This window comes from Drosophila persimilis, unplaced genomic scaffold (assembly GCF_003286085.1).
Source record: "Drosophila persimilis strain 14011-0111.01,24,50 unplaced genomic scaffold, DperRS2 tig00000520-arrow-pilon, whole genome shotgun sequence".
Taxonomy (NCBI): Eukaryota; Metazoa; Arthropoda; class Insecta; order Diptera; family Drosophilidae; genus Drosophila; species Drosophila persimilis.
The window spans coordinates 671,858-678,017 of record NW_020825317.1 but is presented as its reverse complement, the minus strand read 5'-3'; positions in this window follow the sequence as shown (position 1 = coordinate 678,017).

Sequence of the window (6,160 nt, the reverse complement as noted above, 5' to 3'; positions counted from 1 at the left end):
AATACTAAATACTGTATAATGGACAACACAAGGAACAAAACAACATTTAATGTGGAAGGTGTTTGGCGTGTAGATGATGTATTTTGTAAGTTCAAATGACGTGGGCGATCGCTGGCCGTGGCCGCTCAGCCATAAAGTTATGTAGGTTCATGTATACGTGTTTTTTTTTTTTTTTTTTGTGTTGTTGTGTGTTCAAACATGAACATATTATCGTCAAGACAATGCCATTTTCGTCCCCTTGCAGAATGTTTAAACATAAATAGAATTTATGAACCGTCGCGGGAGTGTTTAGGTGGTTTTAAAGTCCCCGAGAATCGAGGTGTTTTTAGCATAGGCCAGCACTTCCTGTGGCGTCCTTTTGGAGGCATCTTCCAGTGATGCCAGCACTGGGGCGCCCAGGTATCTCCTCCTTGCCCTTGAGAGAGCCGGACAGTAGAAGATGAGATGTTCCAGGGTTTCGATAGCCCCAGGTTCATCACATTTCCTACAGCTGTCTCTGTTGGTGATGCCTAGCTTAGCTGCATGTGCAGCAGCCAGACAGTGACCTGTAAGTATTCCCACTAGCAATCTACAGTCTTTTCGTGGTAGGTGCAGTAGGTAGTGGCTAAGTTTCTCGTTGCGTTCCTTGCACATTATCTTCGAGGTTTTGCAGGTGGTGGTACTGTTCCACCTTTTATCAGTCTGTGTTCTAGCCTGCTTCTCTAGATCGCATTGCAGCGTTCTAAGGGAGACAGGCACGTTCTCGGTTCTCCTATTCTCCAGCCCGACGCCTTCCTTAGCTAGTACGTCCGCCGCTTCGTTTCCTTCGATGCCCTGGTGGCTGGGAACCCAATAGATCCGCACTGTCTTTGTTGTGCTTAGGATGTCTAATGCCTCCCTGCTCGCCAAGACACTTCTGGAACTGACCGCGGACGACTGCATGGATCTTATCGCCGCTTGGCTGTCGACGAATAGGTTGACCGCATCGTGTGCTCGTTCTGTTAGGAGAGCGACCTCCGCTGCCTTCCCGATTGGCAAAAACTTCTGCCTGGAATATGCTGCATTGGTCCGGTAGCTTATACGACAGCCTTATCTCAGGGTCTGTACAGTATAGGCCCGCTCCTAATCCTCCTTCCATCTTGGAGCCGTCTGTGTATATATTGAGGTGCTCAGTTTGGTCCCTTCCAATTTTCCAGTCTTCAGGTCCCAAAGATGTGGTTGTTTTGACGTCAAGGCAAGTTTGGGGGGTCATGTAATCAGTTGATCTGGTCATGTCCCTGCCAATTGAACTGTGCCCGTATCCTTGTATGGATAGGTTTCCTGAAGCTATATGTCCAGGGGGTCGATTCCGAGTATAGTTTCAAGTGCTTTTGTTGGGGTTGACCTCAGCGCCCCTGTAATACAGAGCAGAGCCTGTCGCTGTCGACATACGCTTATGGTATGTCTTCTTTTCAATAGCCTGCCACCACACTAAGGCTCCATACAGCAGAGTTGGTCGCACCACCAAGATGTAGATCCAGTGCATTAGAGCAGGTGACAGGCCCCATGTGCTGCTGAGCATCTTCTTGGATGCATAAAGCGCAATGGTAGCCTTCTTCACCCTTTCCACTACATTGGGCCTCCATGCCAGCTTGCTGTCCAGTACTGTGCCTAGGTATTTCACCTGTGATTTTGGAGTCAGCCTAGTTTGGTCAATTTTCGGGGGGTCCATATCGGTACCTTGTACCTCTTGGTAAAGAGGATGAGGTCCGTCTTGTCCGCATTGATACTGAGTCCTACTTCTTCCGCCCACTCGCGTATCTCCCTGAGTGTACGTTCCATTATGGAGCTGAGGGTCGATGGGCAAACACCCGTAATAAGTATGCTTATGTCGTCCGCATAAGCTGTTATTATTGGGGCCTTCCTTTCGTATCTCTTGATGAGGTCGTCGACCACCAGATTCCACAGGAGGGGCGACAGGACTCCACCCTGGGGTGTGCCTCTGTGTGCCTCTTTCACCATGGAAGCAGTGCCCCACTCCGATTGCACCCGTCTACAACTTAGGAGGTTTTTGATCCAGACGTTGATTGCAGGGTGTATGTTATTCGCTTCTAGGCGACTTGTTATTGCGGTTGTGGCCACGTTGTTGAATGCTCCTGAGATGTCCACAAATGCTCCCAAAGCATACTTTTTGTTGTGAAGGGCGCTCTCGATGGTGGCTACTAGCGAGTGTAGTGCCGTCTCCACTGATTTCCCCCTTGGTGTAGGCGTGCTGGTTTGTTGACATCAGTCCCTCTACCTCATTCCTGATGTGTAAATCCAACAGCTTTTCTAGTGTTTTTAGTATAAAGGAGGTAAGGCTTATCGGTCTGTAATTCTTGGGACTCACGTGGCTGCACTCTCCTGCCTTAGGGAGGAAGACAACTCTCGAGGTTCTCCATTGGATGGGGATATAGCCCGTACTTAGGCATGCTGAGTATATTGCGAGGAGCCATGGGGTAATAACCTCTTTGGTCAACTGCATCATGGCTGGGAATATCCCGTCCAGTCCTGGTGCTTTTATGGCCGCGAAGGAGTCTACGGCCCAGTGGATTCTCTTAGTGGTTAACAGACCAATTGGGGGGTGCTGTTCCTCAGTTGCTAGGTCCGGATGCTCCTTGGCGTCAGTGACCTCGGTGCATCCAGGGAAGTGCGCCTCCATTAGTGCTGTTAGGACTTCTTTACTGCCCTCTGTCCACTGTCCGTTGTCTAGTTTTAGTTGGCTCTGTACTGTGGGCTGCTTTGAGAGCAGCTTCCGGAGCCTAGCGGTTTCGGGCACTTTCTCAATGTTGGAGCAGAAGTTTCTCCACGAGTTCCTTTGTGCCTTACGTATTTCTTTCTTGTAGCTCCTAAGTAGGATTTTATATTCCTCATTGACAATCTCTTCGTTCGCTTGTTTGGCGATCTTGAAGAATTCCTTGAGGTTGTTCCTTTGGAGAGAGAGATCTCGGTTCCACCAGAGTGGCTTGGACCTCCTCTTCGTTCTCGAGGGTTTGCACGATGCATGGTAGGCGTTCAGTAACTCGTTGGATAGGGTCTTTGGGGATTTCTCTATATCCTCCGCGGATTTCACTGAGCCCGGATTCGCGAGCTTCGAAGTAACAGTCTTTTTAAACTTTACCCAGTTTGTGTTTCGGGGGTTTCTATAGACTGTTATCTTCGAAGAGTGTTTGAATTCGCACTTGAACTGAATGTACTTATGGTCTGAGAAGGATGGTCTTTCGAGGACTCTCCAGTCAGATACCAAGGTACTCTTTCCCGTGACAAGAGTTAGGTCTAGCACGTTTGACGAGGTGGGACCCACGAAGGTGTGTTCCTCCCCCACGTTTGCTACATCTAAGTTAGTTGATAAGATAAAGTCTAGGAGTGACTCACCTCTATCGTTGGTGTCAGGGCTTCCCCACACATTGTGATGGGCGTTGGCGTCTGCACCGATGAGGAGTTGGAGATTTTTGGAGCCGGCTTCTGTCACCAGACTCCTAAGTTCTTCCGGTGGAGCGGGCCTGTCGTGTGCCATGTAACAGGAAGCTGCCATTAGGCGCTTTTCCTCGCTCTCCAGCATCACCACCGTCAGGTCATCCGTGCTGTAATGAGACATAAGATGAGCATGGATTCCCTTCCGTACGAGTACGGCGGTTCTGTTCCTGCTTACCGATGTTGAGTAGAGAAGGCTGTAATTTGAGGAGTAATTTGAGGCCACAGAGTTGCCTGACGTAATCCACGGCTCCTGGACTAAAGCTATGTCGGCGGGCCCTTGCTCCATGGCAATGAGGAGCTCCGCCGACGCTACCTTGCTTTTATGGAGATTAATTTGCAGCACCCTTAGTGTCATGGGTGGCTAACTCAACCTCGCACGACGGGTTGACTATGATTGTCAGGTCAACGCCACCGTCCTCCTCCTCCTCCGAGTCATCCAGCGCAAGATCCTGGGCGGCCTCCACTATGGTCTCCAGACCTAGGTCCTTCTCGACCTCGCCTGCCTGGAGGGTGTGCGCATCTTTATCCTCGGGGTGGCGCTTTTTCAGCCGTAGGTATACGCTACCTACGCCCCACGCCATCTTCCCGAACTTGGGATACAGGATGTCCTCAACCACCTTGCTGATCTGGAGGATCACGTGCTGGCCCCCCTCGTAGGGTAGTGGGCTACCGGCATGCAGAACCTTCCAGTCAGCCGTTGGCACGTCCGGATTTTGCCTCTGCAGCAGCTTCAGTGCTCGCTCCCCCTGGACAGCAATGGGGAAGAGCAATGTCTACCACCTCCAGCTTGGCCCCCTCCCACAGAGCTTCCAGTAGGGGCACCTTCTGCACCAGCCACTGCCGCGTTGGGTCGTCGTTGCATTTGAGGATTTTGACCCCGTTCAGCCATCCCGCTCCATCGAACGTGGGCATGGGAGCGCTAGGGTCCTCCTCCATTCGCGAGAACAGTGCATCGACGAGCTGCGCGTGGACTAACTTCCACTGCGCCGCCGTCATCTTCCCATTCTCGTCGCTGCGATCGATCAAGGCCACAATGAGATGTCTCTTGGACACCTCGCTCATGGCCTTGTGCCTCGGCTTCCTCGTCTTCCTCGTCTTCGGCTGGGGGGTGGCCACCTTGGGCCCGCGTTGCCGCTTTCTCGCCGGAGTGTCTTTGGCAGCACTCTCGATCGAGCGTTGCCTCTTGGTGGACACATCTCCTCCACCTTGTTTGCGAATCCACCGTTTGTTGCCTTCATCTGCGGCAACTACGCGTAGTATTCGCGGCCCTCCTGTACCCGTTGCTCAGCCCAGGCTAGCTTGGATTTCTCCTCTTGGGAGATATCCGCCTTGCCCTGGAGCTTATACTGAGCTTTTGCCTTCATCCCCTCCCTGAAACGCTTCGGCCCTTCCCTACGCAGGGAGCTGGTACCTGGTTCCGGCGAGCGGAGAAGGCTTTCCTCTTCGGTCTTGCTAAGGGATAGCAAGCTCTCCAGGTCCGAGTCTGCATCGACAACGGCACCCGCGCGGCTCACCCTGCAACGCGTCGTTTTAGTGGCAGTAGTATTACAACTGACATGAGCTGCTCCCGCCATGCCCGAGGTGTGACCGCTGGCGACACGCAGAGAGGATTGCTCCTCCCCGTGCCCGCCGGTGGTAGCAGTCACGCTTTCCACCGACTTTTGGGTTGACATCCCAACCCGTGTTTGCTCCTTATCTGCCTTCATATTTGGCCCGAAGGTCCATACCGGTTAATGTTTTTCGGGGGAACCACCCCCTAGCGTTTTATGCCTGGCCGCCAGGCACCTCTAGCCATGGCCTTGGTTCGATGGACCATAGCCTTAGCTAGACACTGCATTACCCCGGGCAGGGCAAGCAACAGTGCATTATCCTCGCCCGGGATAATGCAGTGTCCATTGCCCAGCCGGAACCCTCGTGGAGGGTTCAGCTAGAGTTTTTGCCAGCCGTCTGTAACCCATTAATACGACAACAAAACACAAGTGGAGAAAGCACTTAACAAATGCGGTCCTAAAATAAAACTAATGTAAGCATGTACTCAAATAGACACCCTCAGTAAAGTGTATCCTCTGCGTAGGTCTAACGATAATTATAGACTACCAAATTGTACCTCCTACCTCATTGTCAAATCACATATAAGGCTCTGATTTTAAGAATAAAATTTAGTTTGAATTTACAACTCAACTCGCAAATGTCTAGACTTTTCTTTTAAGGTCTTAACATTTTGGTCCTTCGAGACTCTCCGTTGTTTCCCCCCTGTGGTAAGAGCACGGAGTTACACCAGCTTCCTTGAGACTGAACAAGTGTCTAGTTCAGTGACAGCTAAAGGCAGCAAAATAAATAACTTTGATTTCCCTCCTATAGGAAGGAACAGAGTATAAAATAAATTAATGAAACGAGAGTTTCAATTAATAATTTGGAAAAATACGAGCTAATATCTATTGTGATCGGAAAATAAAGCAAAAAAACAATAAACAAAAATTAATGAAACGGAAGTTTCAGTTAATAATTTTGAAAAATACGAGCTGGACAGGCTGTATTTTAATAGATAACGAAATATATATATCTATTGTAATTGAAAAATAAAAATTTTTCGCGACGGTGGCGTTTTCGAGGCCGGAACATCGAAAGAGAAAAAAAAATAATAATCCGAAACATCGAAAGTGCTTAATGGCTAGAATTGAAAAAA